The sequence below is a fragment of the Rattus norvegicus genome, chromosome 11, assembly GCF_036323735.1.
Source record: "Rattus norvegicus strain BN/NHsdMcwi chromosome 11, GRCr8, whole genome shotgun sequence".
Taxonomy (NCBI): Eukaryota; Metazoa; Chordata; class Mammalia; order Rodentia; family Muridae; genus Rattus; species Rattus norvegicus.
This window is the reverse complement of record NC_086029.1, coordinates 6,054,368-6,071,160: the sequence shown is the minus strand read 5'-3', so window position 1 is coordinate 6,071,160 and position 16,793 is coordinate 6,054,368. Positions and strand designations below refer to the sequence as shown.

At 44.8% G+C, this 16,793-nt stretch overlaps 1 long non-coding RNA gene across 1 annotated transcript; it reads right to left on the bottom strand.

Annotated features, from left to right (window-relative positions):
* Positions 1 to 13,017: 13,017 nt before the first annotated feature.
* LOC134480941 (uncharacterized) lies at positions 13,018 to 14,897 on the bottom strand. Its single transcript, XR_010055980.1, has 2 exons — positions 14,729 to 14,897; positions 13,018 to 13,378 (listed from the first exon to the last, which is right to left on the bottom strand). It is a non-coding gene; the product is annotated as an uncharacterized LOC134480941 (long non-coding RNA).
* Positions 14,898 to 16,793: the final 1,896 nt, after the last annotated feature.

Below are 16,793 nucleotides of genomic sequence, written 5' to 3'. Positions count from 1 at the left end.
GTTAGTGTGAGTGCTGGAAAGCGGCCGCTGTGTGAGTGTGAGAGTAGTGTGTGTGTGAATTAAGTCCTGTAGTCTGTGTTTTTCAGTACCGGTTTAAGGTCTTGGTGCACTGTCTGGGCAGAAGAAGACTTCCCACCCCGTTGTTTTTGAGTTCACTCGGGTGGATGGGCTTCCCACCCCGTTGTTTTTAAGTACACTTGGGTAGATGGGCTTCCTACCCCGTATTTAAGTGTGCTTGGATGGAAGGGCTTCCCATCCCGGACAGACGCCTGTGAGTAGGTACTGGGTTTCTACTTCGAATAGCTGTTTTCTTTTTGTTCTTTTTTTTTAGATAGCGGAAGTGAGGACGCCCCAGCTCTGGGAGACGTCCCACAAGCCGACTTTTGTCGGGAGGACCCGGCAGGTGACAGTCAAAGAGATCTGACTGTGACTTGACTTCGGAGGTCGTGTTCGGCTGCCTATTTAAGTATAGGCATGGACAAGTGTGCTTAGATGTGTTAGTGTCTGTTGTCTGTATTCTGTTTCTGTGTTTGGTATCCCAGAAGCAGCTAAGGTTAAGCTGCAGTTTGGGCCAGGTACTGAAGGTACCAGGCATCTGTGGAAATTGGTTATAGGATGCTTTGTCTTGGGTCTTGTTTGTCTGGTTTGTTTTCTGTGGTATTGTCCAGTGTCTTTTTGGCTTTTGTTTCATTTTTGGACTTGGACTGACAACTGTGTTTGAAATCTTGGACTGACGACTGTGTTTGAAATCATGAAACTGTTTGCTTTGTTTGTCAAGGAGTTTTACTTGGTCCTCTTGGTGCTTAACTTAAAAGTTAAAAATAATTTGCTTGAGAGAAATTGTTTTCTGCCGGGGAGTTTTATCTTTCTCTCTTGAGCCTCCTCCCCAAGGAGAGCTGCCCCTCTCTTTACTCCCATTGTCCAGCCCAGCTGCTGTTAACCGTTGTGTATGAAGGACTCCAGGTTAGCGAGTGATCCGTCTGAAGCAGGCATTAACAAGAACCTGAAAGCTTTACCTTAGATCCTGAAGAAAAATTCTCCCTATTGCTTAAACATTCACAGCTTCTAAGGAAGGGACAACACAGAGTAGGAAAATGTAGGGGCTGAGGGTGGTGAGCATACAGGCCTGCTAGCAAGCTACAGGCTGCGCGTGGGCAACAGCGCAGCTCTGGCCAAGTTAGCGAAAGAGGAGTTTCAAGGTAAGGAGGCTGGCTGGGGTTGGCGCTTTGACAACAAAGATAGCGTAGAGTTGGTGGTTGTATTTTGGCCCTGAAAAAAAAAATTCCAGTTGCTGCCTTCAGTGGCCAGACCTTCAACACTTGCTCACAAAAGGAGAGTGTTCATTAAGAGAAGTTCTTTAAGGGAGCCTGCCTTATCTGCTGGCCCTATTCCAAGAGAGGAGTTGATCTCCAACATTAAGTAACCTTCCCTGTTAGTCATCATTGACATGGAGAGTGCCTTTGATCCTATCCCCACAGCAGCCAGTTCCTGCCCCTGTGGTCAAAATGCCCCAGGTTGGGGGGCAGAGAAGCCCCTAAAATAGTTTCAAAGAATCTGCAACAAACTGTAAAGAACTTTGTTTTGCCAGTCAAAATTTAGAATTCAGTCTTTGGCTGTGGCCAAGGTCAGGATTAATGTTTTCTTTTCCATGGGCCTTTAACCCAGTGAGACAACTTGGTAAAGGACTACTACTACTACAGTCCTGATAGCCCCAGGTGAACTGGTTACAATTCTTTTGTCAGCCACTTGGCATCTAACACCCAGGTCCTAACCCTCTCTCCATCCTTTTGTTATTAGTTCTTACTAGAAGCCTAGTGTCCTTCAGAGGCTGGGTTTATTGAGAGACAGAGCCACTGAGCTGACACTGAAGGGAGGTACTTCTTAAGTAAAATCTAAGTCCAGAGAGATAGTCGATAACAGATCAGCTCCCTCTCTGCTTGCCGTTCTGTTTCATAGGCACAAAGCTTGTGCTTATTTCTACAACGGCCTTTTTGTCCCAAGAAGGCCTCCTGGTTTAGCTGTGTGACTAAATGCTATTTGTCCTCTTCAGTGGACCTCTATTCTCAAGATTCCCTTGTTTTCTCACCATCCCATTTGAGATGCTTGTTAGTAACTGTTACAGGTCTTCTTTACCTCTGAGGAAAGACGGAATCCTACTAGAGGACAGAAAGAATGTTCCAGACACGGATGGAAGGCCCTCACTTCTGCCTGTTGACTTCAAAACGCCTAAAGGTAGGGAGTGCCAGGTCTGCCGCCAGGCTCCAAGGGTGGGTCTCAGAGGGGCTAGAAAATGCCCCACCAATTTGGCTAAAGTAAGAAAAAAATATAAAGAAAAAGTTACAGAAACTTGAAGGGTTAAGCTAAGTCACTGAGAGAGTTGTTGTAAGTTGCAGAGAAAATAAGGTTGATATATGGTTCAGGGTCGGTGCACAAAAGTAGACAGCAACTAATAGCTGTAGAAGAAGATACAGACAGAGAGACTGAGGAAGAGAAAGAGACAAGAGAGGAACATATACTGGCCACAGTAGTTAGGGAACCTAGGAAGATAGTACCTGGCAACAGAAGAGAATTCCTGGCTAAAGATCGGTGTGCCTAATACGAAGAAAAAGGACACTGGGTCAGGGACTGCCCAAGAAAGAACAAGAGGGGCCACTGGAGAGCTTCTTGGTCCTAGAGTGCTGGCTATGTACAGAGATAAAAGGGAAGTGTGGATACAGGGACCCAATGCTCTGTGCTCCTATGCCCCCCCCCAGTGGGTCAATATCCAAAGACCTTGAGTGCAAGGGGCTACTGGCAACGAACAATACTTATGGACTGCCCGAAGAACAGTGGACCTTGGCGTGGGCCGGGTAACCCACCCACTAGTTCATGGTCATCCCTGACTGCCCCTATCCCTTGCTCATGAGAAAATTGCTCTCCAAAATGGCTTGTGTGGGCTAACATGGCTGGGTGAGGCCATGTGTATGCATATCTACAGACTGTGTATGTGGAGCTTAAGACCTGTCTCAGTGCACCAGTACCTGATGCTGGGAGATGTGTGTGTGTGGCTTAGTGCCGTTCTGCCTGGAACACATCATTCCTGCTAGCCAGGCTCTGACAATTATCACCCAATCCAGGACTTAAACTGCGGTAGAGTGGCTGATGTTTTGCCTTTAAATGAAATGTCCCAGAGGATGGGATCACTGATCAGCTGACATGGACTAGATTCTCCACCTGTTGGGGGCAATCTGGTCACCTTGCTGCCCAATCCTGACCTGGAGCCACCACACCACAAGTGTCAAGCACTGGCAGAAGCCCATGGGTGGAGGAAAGACCTCTGTGACTGGCTGATTGACCCCTGCTGAAAGCCGAAGACCTTGTCCACAGACGGGAACAGTTCTCTTCGTGAAGGTCAGAGATAAGTGGGTGCTGCCATGGTGGACAACACAATGTCATCTGGGATGGCTGAACTTCTACCCCCCAGCACATCAGCGCTGCAGATGCCTTTACCATCTCTTGGATGCCCTGGTGAAGCCAACAACTGCCTACAAGAGACAGTCACTGGGAACTGGGATTGGACTAAGAGACGGCCTCTATAATCATCAAGAAGATACTGGAAGAAATCTTTCCCCCGATTTGGAATGCCCAAGGTAATCTGGTCAGACAATGGCCCTACTTTCGTTGCCAAGGTAAGCCAGGGTGTGGCCAAGTATTTAGAGGTTGATTGAAAATTACATTATATTTACAGACCTCAAAGTTCAGGACAAGTAGAGTAAATAAATAAAACTCTAAAAGAGACCCTGACCAAATTAAATTGACCATGGAGACTGGCGCAGACTGGGTGACACTCCTTCCCTCTCGCTCTCTTCAGAGCAAGAAATATCCCTTCCAGATTCAGCTTTACCCCCTTTGAGATCTTATATGGGGCCTCAGATCCTCTGACTGTATTAGATGATGTTACTGAACCAACATGTCATAGTAATAATGATTTATGTGTCAGGCTAAAAGACCTACAGGTGATACAGAAAGAAATCTGCTCACAGCTGGCAGCAGCCTATGCCCCAGGGACCTCCGAGACATCTCATCCGTTCCAGGTCGGAGACTGTAGGTACATACAATGACACGGAGCCCAGACACTCGAGCCTCACTGGAAAGGACCGTACCTGATGCTGCTGACCACCCTGACAGCTGTCAATTCTCAGCCCTCACCAGCCGCATACTAGCCGTTGGGGCTGAGAGCTGGGACCTAGAGGGACACTCAGATCTTCAAAAAGCTCCCTAGACTTACACATCAGATAAGTGGATACATCAGAGACGTGACTGGGATGTTGCTATAATGCTCACTTGAGGAGTGTGCTTTAGAAACAAGAATTTAATGTTTGCCCTGGGTTCCATCGAAAAAAATATAGAGATAGGCTTGATTTCTATTACAAATGATGTAACATTACATATGTTAATACTCCTAACACTTCTTGGGACTGTGCCTCAGGGACCATAAGTTTAAAAGTTCTAAGATAGTCATGACCTTGGTGTATAGGTTTAGATAGTGTTCAGATTGGAATCCTAAAGACTTTTTAGCTGACCTCCAAGAATACGTAACCTCCCTCTCAGAGGTAGTCCTTCAAAATAGAAGATTAGACCTGATATTCCTTAAAGAAAGAATGTGCTGCTTTGAGAGAAGAATGTTGTTTTTACCTCGATCACTCCGGGACCATTAAAGATTCTATGGCTAAACTTAGGGAGAGGTTGGACAAGAGATGACGAGAACGAGAAACCACTAATAACTGGTTTCAAAGCTGGTTCGATAGGTCCCCATGGCTTACCACCCTGCTGTCAGCCTTAGCTGGTCCCTTGATTATCCTCCTCCTTTTGCTCACTGTTGGGCCCTACATCATTAACCGCCTTTTTGCTTTTATTAGGGAACGGATTAGTGCTATACAAGTCCTTATGTTGAGACAACAGTATCGGGCTGTACGGAGTGAAGAGCCACTAGACGCTAGATTCATCATGGAGTCCTAAGATTAGGACTATTCACAAGGAGTAGAGGGGAATGAAGGGTTAAAATTTCTAAAAGTTAGTCATGAACAAAGTCCAGACATGCCTGAGAGAATTTGAGATAGGGCTCACTGGCCCGACTATCAACTCCCAAGGACACTGGCCATCTGGAGCCACCCCCTCCCCTTCCTTCACTCCCTGAGGATGGGTCATCCCCCTGCTGCAGTGAGATGAGTTGCCCTGCCCACATTGCTGAGATGCTAGATTACACGTATGCTTTGTTGATGTAACTCCGTGCCAAAAGTAACTGTGCACCCTTTGTATTAGCCAATTATGTGTATTCACACGAAACCCCTGGTTTTCCCTATATAAGCTCCTGCCTAGAGAGGCTCGGGGCTTGACTCAATCTCCTGTGTGAGATACGTGTCAGCCCGAGATCTCGTAAATAAAACTGCCTCTTGTTGATTACATCAAGACCGGCTTCTCGTGTTTCCTGGGGGTACCTCAACCTGTGACTGGAGCGAGAGTCTCCCCAAGTCTGGGGGTCTTTCAACACTTATTCAAAATCCTAAAGTATGTTTTTTTTTCCTGTAAAGAAATCAAGTAATGAGTGTCCATCCCATTTGGTAGTATATTTTATCGTTACATTTCATTTCTCAGAGGTTAGGGTTATTTGCATAACAAGTTTCCAATTAAGCCATCACTCTCCCATAAGCCAAAGGCATCATCCCTCCCCCCTTTCTACTTGATTATCCACATAGGGGTTACTGAAACATATCCCTTCATCCTGATTTAGTTCAAAGCATGGGGAGCTATTGATGTGCAATTAATTGCTATTCATAATGGGATAAAACACAAGCCAACATGATTGAGTCTATTGTTGCTGGGAGCTGGATTCCCCTTCCATTTAATAAAACGTGATAAATATGATTTTAATGCAAGCCTAGAAACCCCAACAAAGCCTTTAGTTTATATTTGTTTCAGTATTTCCAGATCATTCTCTGTGATACAAAGGAAGCTAGAGGAGGAGAACTGTGTGGACTCACTGACACACACTCACCAAAGGATTCGTTTGCACAATAAGGAGGTATATCTTGTCCTCTGAGAGTTGGCCCCAGTACTCCCAATGATCTAAAAGTCCTCAGGTTCCTTGGATAAAGCAACACTGCATTTGCATATAACCTATGCTAGCCTCTTGTATACTCTAGTCATATTTACATGTGTGTGTGTGTGTGCGTGTGTGCATAGAGACATGTAAGTGCAGAGGCTGGGGGAGTGTAGAGCGTGTTCTGTTCCTTCACTATCTACTGTATTTCCTTGTGACAGGGTCCCCTGCTGAACCTAAGGTGAGTCTCACTGTCAGGAAGTCCCCGTCATCCTCCTGTTCCCATACCAAGCCCTGGTGTTTGCATGTATGACCACACACTTGGCTTTACCCCTCTGCCGAAACCCCAGACCCTCCTACATTTTAAATAATCTCTGAATTACTTTTGTACTTAATGAAATGAAATCATGAGGGGCTGTTATTTAGGAGATGACAAGAAAAATGGTTTGTATGTGTTCAGTACAGATATGGTATTTTAAAGACCACTTTTATTAGTTCCTTGAGAACTTGGTACATTATATAATGATAGAATTTACTTCTCACGTCTCTTCCTAACTCCTCCCAGATCCATCCCCACCTCATCCCTTTTCCCAACTTCAAGCTCTCTTTCTGCCTTCTGTAATAACCCACTCAAGTCTTTTATGCTGCCCATAAATTCATGGGCCTTGGGCAAGCCCCTGGAGACTGGCCAGCTTATTACCAGCTATATCTTTGTAGAAAACTGACTCTCCCTTCCCTGTCAGCTAGGGCTGAGGGATCGTGGTTCTGTCATGTATAGAAGACACTGCTTTGTTCTGGTTCTCGCTGACATCTGTATCTTATATTTCCACTCCCTCTTCCTTGAGGGTTCCTAAGACTCAACTCCTTCCCTTTTTGCCTCTCTCTGTGAGTCTGTGTATATGCGTGTGTGTCTATATTATAGATGTCCCATTTTACATTCAAGCACACACATGGTGGGGGCGTCTTTATAATTGACTGCTGACGGTATCTCACCCCAGACAAAATGCTGCCATGCAGACATGGTGTAGCTCAGTACCATAAAGAAATAGGTGATGTTGCGAAATCTACCCAGCTGTTTCTAGTGTGAGGTGAAGTTTAGAACTCTGACACAACCTTCTGGCCCTACCCTATGTGTTTAAGATACACATTGTCCCAGTGCAATGTTCAAAGGTGGGGCTAGGAAAGGCGATTGGACCCTGTGGGCTGTAATCAATGAGTTCATCTGTTCATGGATGTGTATGAAGGTGGCGGGAAACTAGGAGATAGAAAATTAAGGAACTTGGTCATTTGGGACATGTCTTGGAGGGTGATTTTTTTGTCCTTGGTCTCTTCCTGTGTTAGTCCTTCCTGAATGACAGTGAGGTTAGCAGTTGAGCTCTATCGTGCCCCTTTCATGGTCATGTGACCATGGACCGAAACCTATGAAATCATGAACCAAAATAAGTTTGTTTGCTACGTCAGTTGCTAGTCAACTTGTAAGATTGATGAATGTGATTAACATGAAAGTGGCCAAAAGTGATCCTGAGCATACCAGGTCAGGTCTGGATTTGATGTAGGAGGACCCATGACTTAACCCTTTAAACTCTTTGTCTGGAGGCTGCACGCTAAGAGAAGACCCAATGTTGCCCAAGTGGTTTTATCCAGAAGATTCTGCCAATGTATCTATCGTCTTAGCAAATCAAGAACCTCCTGCTTCTCGCTCTGGTCCTTCTCCTGACTTCACGTCTGTGTTTTTAATAGACTTCGATATCATATGAATTAGTGGGAAATGAGTATTAAAAAAAGGAAGGAAGCTATAAATTTTGCTGCAAAATCATTAAATTACGCACTTAAAATAAATGTTTTTTTTAAGTATGTAAATTATACTTCAATAAGGCTGCAGAAAAGGCTTGGACAACTATGATGCCTGTCGTGTGATTTGCTATTTGTCATAGTTCCTGTGACTTTTATCTTAATAGTAGTGGGCTTTATTACAGATGAATCAGACACCAGGGTAACCAGGGAGAACACTCTGTTCCGTCAGGGAAAAAAAATCAAGTCAAATTCATTGGCTTTCTTGATGAGGGTTTTTCTGGTCACAGCTCAGTTGGCTGGAAGTTGGACAGCTATTGGCTGAGAGCAAAGATGGAGAGAGCACAATATTTACGGGGATAACTGAAGGTTGTGCTCATGAAAGGGGCTGAGTTTCACAGAGTGCAATTGCAGAAGCTCCAGCGACTGGTGGAGCTGGGCGCTAGGAACCTTGCAAGATGGCCATTATATGTTTTGTGATGTCACGGCCGAGTGTATGTCAAGGATAGATGAAGTAGAAATTTTTTGGTTTCTTTGGGAACTCACTTGTGTCACAGGATGTTTTTCTGGAAGCTATGTTAGGAGAACATGTTTTGCTGAAGCAGACACATGAGAAGGCATGTGATGTTTCGCTGGAGCACACTCTTGAAGGGGAACAGGATGTTTACAGAGAACATAAATGTAATCCCACAGAGAGGGAGAGGACATTTTTACATTGCTACACCTTGCAAGGCTTCAATGGTCTTTGCTGGTCTTCGTTCCACAATGAGAAATGCACAAAAGGACCTGTGCTTTCCGGGCTGCTTCTGGCTGCTTCTGCTGCTTCTTGTTGGTTTGTTAGAGCCTTGTGGTCTCTGACAGGTCAAGGCACTGCTATTGATTCGTGTTTTGCATTTGCTATTGGACCATACTGCACCATGAAGATTGAAGTTACCCCAAAGAATTACTTCTAAATAGGTCCACAACTCTCGCCCCTTTTCCTATCAACTTTCTCTCTCTGCTACCTCTGGTTGGTGGGTAAGAAGGTTTAAGAACCCTAAATAAAGTAGGTTTTGAAAAAATCTAAGCCTACAGATAGATTCTTGAGTTTTGAGAAAGGGCTATGTCTCCTGCTGAGAGGAGACGATATGTAGGTTGTGACTTTTTGGTTCTGTGGTCTACTGTGACCCATTAAATGGCCAGTGACTGACAGTCTCCCAGTAAGTGCAGCACACACTAAAATGCTTTTGCTTGGCGTTGGGACCTGTAGAATGTATTCATTTCTTGTCACATATCCTCGAGTTTTCATGTTTGTGACAGTAGTTACTCTTCAGTAATGCCATACAGGGAAGTGGGTCTATACACTGAGAGAAGAGAGTGGCTAGTGGTGAGTATGTAACATGGAGTAAGAGAATCATTACGGTGCTGGGTCTCTCCCTCTCTTTTTTTTCCCCAATTTGGCAACCTGGAGTCAACTGAGAAGAGAGAACAATTCAAGAACTGCCTCCATTAGATTAGACTTTAGGCAAGTCTGTGGAACATTTTCTTGATTAATGATTATTGTGGGATGGCCCACCATTTTGGGCAAGTTCATCAGTAGTCATGTGTAAAAACAATAGCCTTTTAGGCTGTAAGAAATAGTAATGGAGCAAGCCATGGGGAGTGTGCCAGTTTGAATAAGAAAGGCTCCCACAGTCATATATTTGAATATTTAGTTAACAGGGAGTGACAGTATTTTCAAGGATTAGAAGAATTAAGAGGTGTGCCTCAGTGGAGGAAGTGGGGGTGTCGACAAGGGTGGGGTTTGATGTTTCATGAGCCCCATGCTTCCCCAGAGTTTCTCTCTCTCTCTCTCTCTCTCTCTCTCTCCCTCCCTCCCTCATTCTCTCTCTCTCCCTCTCTCTCTTTCCCTCCCTTCCTCTCTGTCTCTCTCTCTGTCTCTCTCTCTGTCTTTCTCTGTGTCTCTGTCTCTGTCTCTCTCTGTCTCTCTCTGTCTCTCCCTCTGTCTGTCTCTGTCTCTGTCTCTGTCAGTCTGTCTCTCTGTCTCTCTCTGTCTCTGTTTCTGTCTCTCTGTCTCTCTGTCTCTCTGTCTCTCTCTGTCTCTCTCTCTGTCTCTCACTGTGTCTCTGTCTCTCTCTGTCTCTGTCTCTCTGTATCTCTGTCTCTCTCTGTCTGTCTCTCTCTCTGTCTCTCTCTCTGTCTCTCTCTCTGTCTCTCTCTGTCTCCACTCTCTCTATCTCTTTCTCTCTCTTTCTCTCTCTCTTTCTCTCTCTCTCTCTCTCTCTCTCTCTCTCTCTCTCTCTCTCTCTCTCTCACTCTCTGCTTACAGAGCAGTAGCTCTCTATTGCTCCCGTGATATGCTCCCTGCCATGATGATGGACCAGACGTCTGAAACTGTAAGTTATCCTCCAATTACATGCTTTCATTATAGTAGTTGTCTTGACCATGGTGTCTCTTCACAGCAACAGAACAATGACTGAGACAGGGAGCAGGCCAACAAGCTGGGCTCCTTGTTACCGCTTCAAGCTCCTGCTCTGGTTTCCCTCAGTGATGGTCTGTAACCTGTAAGGTAATAAACCTTTCCTCCCCAAGTTAGTTTTGATCATGGCATTCATCACGTAGAGAAGGAAGCAAACTAGAACGTCACAGGTCAGTACATGAGCAAGTCTTTCCTTTAAATTAAAACAAAGTGTCTATACGCCTCTATTTGTGGTTATGAGGTAAGCGTCTGTGGCTCTAATAGACACACTGTTTCTATAAGAAATTGTCTTACTAGGGTTCCTATTGTTGTTAGGAAACACGGTGACCAAAGAGCAAGTTAGGGAGGAAAATGTTTTTTCAGCTTACATTGCTACTCATTCTACATTGCTGCTCATCACCAAAGGAAGTTGGGACAGGAACTCAAACAGGACAGGATCCTGGATGCAGGAACTGAGGCAGAGGCTATGGAGTGGCACTGCTTACTGTCTTGCTCCTCATGTCTTGCTGAGCTTGCTTTCTTATAGAACCCAGGACCACCAGCCTAGGAACGGTGCCGCTCACAGTGGGCTGGGCCCTCCCCCACCAATCACTAAGAAAATGCCCTCCAGCTGGATCGTATGGACGCATGTTCTCAACTGAGGCGCACTCTTCTCTGATGACCCTAGCTTGCATCACGTTGGCATAAAATCAGGGCGGTGGTTAGAATTTGATTGTCCCATGGGAAGTGTGGCCCAAGTAGGAGGTGTGGCCTTGTGGGAGTAGGTGTGGCCTTGTTGTCGGAAGCATATCACTGTGGGGGTGATATGCTTCTTCTCCAACACCATGTCTGCCTAGACGCTTCCATGATTCCTGCCTTGATGAAAATAAACTGAACTTCTGAACCTGAAAGCCTGCCCTAATTAAATGTTGTCCCTTGGGGTTGGGGATTTAGCTCAGTGGTAAAGCGCTTGCCTAGGAAGCACAAGGCCCTGGGTTCGGTCCCCAGCTCTGAAAAAAAAGAACCCCCCCCAAAAAAATGTTGTCTCTTATAAGTTGCATTGGTCATGGTGTCTTTTCACAGCAATGAAACCATCAGACAACCAGCCAGTATAAAAACTTCTAAATAGCAGAATTAATCAACGATACAATGTATTTTCAAGCCCTGCAGTGAGAACTTATTCTTGAGAGAAGAAACAGCAATGAATGAGTCCAAGATAAGGTTTTCTCCAAAGAATCTCTTGGAGTGTAGATGTGGCTCAGAGAGACACCATGGAGTGCACAGGGGCTTCTCAGGAGGAGAGAGCTACATGGTCAGGAACCGCAAAGCATTTTAATGTCACGGCAAATGGCATAGGATAGTGCTCAGCACCTCTGCATTGGACGCACCATCAAGAGTTTCTGAGGATGAGCTCACATGTGAGTAAAAGATGGGAACTTCCTGGGGCTAGATAGGGTAACAGGGCCCTGCAGGTGTGTAGGAAGCCATCCAGTCCAAGGAGAGCCAGGCAAGACAAGCCAGTGCAGGAGCTCTTTGTGGTCATCTAGGGGCATTGAGAAGAGACCTCAAAAATATTACAGGATGCAACAGAGTCTAACGTGCTCAGGGAAGCTAAACACAGGATCAACGTAACACCTGACAGAAGCTCACGACATCCTCATCTTCCCTTTTAAATTACTTTTACTGATCATACAAAATAATGGGCTTTATGATACTTTCAGGAATCGATAGATATAAACTTAGTTTGGCATTCACTACTCTTGAGTTATCCTCGACAAACTGTCCTCCGGGGCAGCCTCCACCTCACATCCACCTTCTGTAGTGATGGTTGGCTGTTCTTTAAGGAACCAAAGAGAGCAATATGGATGCGGCCCAAGTTCAACTCATTCTAGACCCTTTCTGTTCTTCCTGTGTCTCCTGCTTCACTTTTTGAGAACTCCATCTTGGAATTCCTGCATCCCTCAGTGTCCTCTACTCCCTCATATGTTCTTTAGTCTTTCTTCCACATCCCCATCAATTTAATCTTTCTTACCCTCATCCTGGTCTCTTCTCTGCATGTGAAGTTTGGATTTATTTGATAAGATGACTTTAGGGGCCTGGAGAGATGACCAATGGATCAAGAGCTCGTCTGCTTTGAAAGAGGACGTGGATTTGTTCTTTGAGCTCATGTCCAATGGCCACCAACCACATTTAATTCCAGCTCCAGGAGACCTGACTATTCTTCTGTCTGTGATCTCCTGTATTCATATCCTGCCCCCACCCACATAGTTAAAAATAATACATCTACAGATGAGAAACAGGTTTCATTACGTTTCGTTAGTCAAAGAAAACCTGATCTTCTCTGATTCTGAGTCTGCTTGGATCAGTTTATTGGGTTTCCCCTTGAGTTCCAAGATCACCTTCCTGTTACCTTCCACTCTTTCCCCAACAGTCTGTTTCTCCCTCAAACTTTACCTCAGAGAGTCTATCTATTTCTGGCCCCTCTCCTCTGCTTCCTAAACATCCATCTTTTTTTCCCGTGCCATCCCTGCTCCTCTATGCCTCATCTCCAGTTCTTTTCTCTCCCTAAAGACCAGACCAGCTCAGGCCTGTTTGTTTTAGTCTACGTGACATCAGACTTACTGTTCACAACCTTGACCTTTCCGGCTTCCTCTCCATGTTCTATCCACCACAGCCCGTCTCCTCCACCAAAGTGTTCACAGACAACACATCACATCGCACATTTTATTTTTTAGAGCAAAAACAAATTCCACTGGAAAAGATACTGGAGTTGTCAAAGGTCCTTGTGTATCTGACACAGAAAAACAAACATTTTCCCCCCAATCCTATAAATTACCCATCTACGTCCACCCTCACTTTGTGAATTTCACCTTAACAGATCTTTTCTACCAGATTATAAATGTAGATGTGGACATCAACATCATACTTGATGAAGTACATGGAAGGCTTGGCTAGAACTTTGTAAATGACGTTGCCGATCTTTTTGGACCCGTCGCTTCTGGTGTACTGCACACATTGACCTGATAAGATGTCACTGTTAACGTCTGACTTCACCTCTGCTGGAGGAGTCTCTGGAATGATATGGAGGATACCTTCTGTGTAATCATCCAGGAGCTGGTAGATGTATAGGACTGGATCTTTCTCGTAGGTGATGTAAAACCAGTCCTTCATGATCGGCACCTGGGCTAGGACCACCCCCCTCCAGTTGACCTTAGAGCCATGTTTGCCCTCAAATTTATGCTCCACATCTTTGCCAATCATGGCACTTGCGAAATGGGCATCTTTCACTTGAGGAAACACTACTTTGTGAGGCAAGACCTTAAGCTTTAAAATCCTCTCATCGCTGTGAATTTCCAGTCCTTAGACACAGTCAATTCTGTCATACTTGACCAGATAGAGAGAGGGATTTGTTGACAGTTGATCTAGAACAATGGCCTTCCATTGGGTGATGGGCTCATCACCTTCCTTCAATCCGTGGGAAATTCTGCAGCCCACAATGTCCCCCAGGGCCTGGGGCAATGGTGGAGAACACCTTTAATTCCAGCAGTTAAGAGGCAGAGGGAGGCAGACCTCTGTGAGATCAAGGTCAGCCTGGTCTACAGAGTTAGTTCCAGGATAGCCAAAGCTATCCACAGAACAACCCTCTCTCAAAAATCAAAATCTAAAGTTCAAAGGGAAATGAACAAAATGTCCTCTCAGCTCAGAATAACATATTCAGACACATTTCTTCAGCCCGAGGCACTTTGACTCTGCTGAGGAACCTCTCCTTGAATGTCTAGGTCAGTGTGGTATTAAACTGTGGTATATAAACTGTCCCCACTTTAAGCAAGCAGAACTGAGAAAGGATAGCAAAGGTGCCAGAAGGGTGGCCACACCCCTCTTCTACACTCTAACTATGAGCTATGTGGCAACATCCACAAGTGTCTGCCCAGAGACACAGCACACCAGTCCACTGGCTTTCTGTACTGTGCATCCTGACCCAGGCCCAGGTTTATTCCGCGACGCTGTTGCATCTTCGACCGCAACTAGAGTCTTTTGTGTAGGCAACAACAGCCATTTAGAAATAATATCTCCTGGGGTTGGGATTTAGCTCAGTGGTAGAGCAGTTGTCTAGCAAGCACAAGGCCCTGGGTTCGGTCCTCAGCTCCGAAAAAAAAAAAAAAAAACCAAACCAAACAAAAAACAAAGAAATATTATCTCCTAAAATGCACAGGCACAGAGAGGAGCTTTGGAATTTTAGTAGGATTATGAATTAGATATTGTTAGGAAATTATAATAAACTCTTAGACTGACTAGCCTAGACCATCCGCCGAGCTCTCAAACGTGGAAGACATCAGAACATACGGTTACTCGCGGTACGAGGGAAAACTTTTAGCTTTCTGGGCTACAAGGATCCCCGTTATCTTCATAAACGTATTTACCGAAAGAAAATGTCCTAGTCGTCCAGATTCTGTCTTCGGAAACCGATCAGGCTCCGAAAGGCTGTTGAACAATTGTGGGGTTCAGGAGCTGAACTGGCTTTCACACCCCGTTGCGAAGATGGTGAACCCACCTTCAGGGGAGTCTCGCGCCCCCAAGTGGAAGAGAAGCGCAACATCCGCCCAGTGCTCTGTGACATCATCCAGGCTCTACTTACGTCATAGAAGCCCTCTCAGGCCAGTTCCTTCCCTAGTTACGCTTAGAAACGTCCAGCATCTACGTTTTAGCTTCTCATGTAGCCTCCTGGAGACCCAATATAAAGTCCCCACCCAAATATTCTGATGACTCGAGTCACAGTCTGCCCAAGTAGCTCTTTTCATGCATTTTTTTTTCTGAAAAAGTCTTTGGTTTCTGAGTCACCAACACCCTTGGTGGTTATTTTCACACCTCCTATCTTTCCTTTGGTTATCTTTAAGCCATTCTCCATATCAGAAATATTGGTAGACTCTCCCTCCGAGGCTGCCCACTGGATAGCACCCCAAAATTAGCTTCATCAAAACCCACAATTAGAGGAGGGCCATTTTTATTCACACAAAGCTGGAATTTGACAGGATTAAATACCTTGTATTGAAGTCAATGGCAATCATGAATTATGGATTCTTTGCAAAGAGCGAGAAAAAATTAGCTCCTGGACCTGCTTCCAAATTCGGGATAAATTGATGACAAACCCGATATCGACCAGACATATTTTAAATGTCTTTAAAATTTACCAGCACTTCTGGTTAAAAGGAATTTATTAAATCAAATGCAGCAAATCAGGATGAAATAGATGAGGTAATTTTGTTTTTGAAATATGGGTAGACAGAATACTGGATGCAGGTAAGTGTGGAATTTACCTGTAAATTACAGGGCACTTTAATTGTTTGTGTCACATAGTTCTTCAGATCTTCAAAAGGATTCTTTTCAGAACCCTCCCCTGTCCACACCATACTCTGACCCTCCCTTCCCTCTTCCCAGTAATTCCCTTCAACTTTAACATTATAATGTACTAAGAGCTTAACAACTTATGGTAGCTTTTTAAAATCTGTCCACTTTTCTAAGTGCACTGTCTTCTTTGTCTCCCTTCTATCGTAGTTTTAAGCACATTTTCCTTCACACTTTGAGTTTTCCTCTCTCTCTGCTCTCATGACTCCTCTGCCATTATGTAACTGTTGTCCACTATGTGGCTGACCTCAATGTGGGGAAAACTCACATGACATGATTTTTCCCCCTTTCTCCCCTTCATCTTCCTTCTCTAGGCACCTGCTGATATTTACAGCCTTGGGGATTTTTTTAAGCCTGAAAAGCACACACACACACACACACACACACACACACACACACGCACATACACAGAGAAACACTCATACAAACACAATCAGACAAACACACACAAACATACACAAACAAACACACATGCACACACAAACACACACACAAATATACACATATACACTCAAACACACAAATACAGAGTGAGACAGAGACAGAGACAGAGAGACACGGTGAGAGACAGAGAGCCCATTAGAAAACATGTAATATCGTCTTTCTAAGAACAATAAACAGAGACAATTTTCAAGAAAGGGAAGAACAAGTAGGTAACAAGAGAAATAATCTCATCAAAGCCGTCAACTTGAGGAGGAAAGAGTTTGTCTCACTCTATCTTCTAGGTACTAGTCTGTTACTGAGCAATGTTGGGGCAGGAACTCAGGCAGGACTCTAGAGGCAGGAAAGGAAGCAGAGACACCTTAGAAATGCTGGGTACTGTATTGCTATCCATGACCTACTCAGCTTTCTCTCCTTCTCCTACAACCCAGGGCCACCTTCATAGGGGATGACACTCCCCATAGTGGGCTACACCCTTCCCCATCAACCATCAAAAAAAATTCCTTACAGATGTGGCCAAAGGCCAATCTGATGGAGGCAATTCTTCAGCTGAGGCTCCTTCTTCCCAGGTTTAGTCAAACTGACAATAAAAACTAACCAGGACCCTGCACATCCATTCTGATTGCCACACTGTGTGCAATA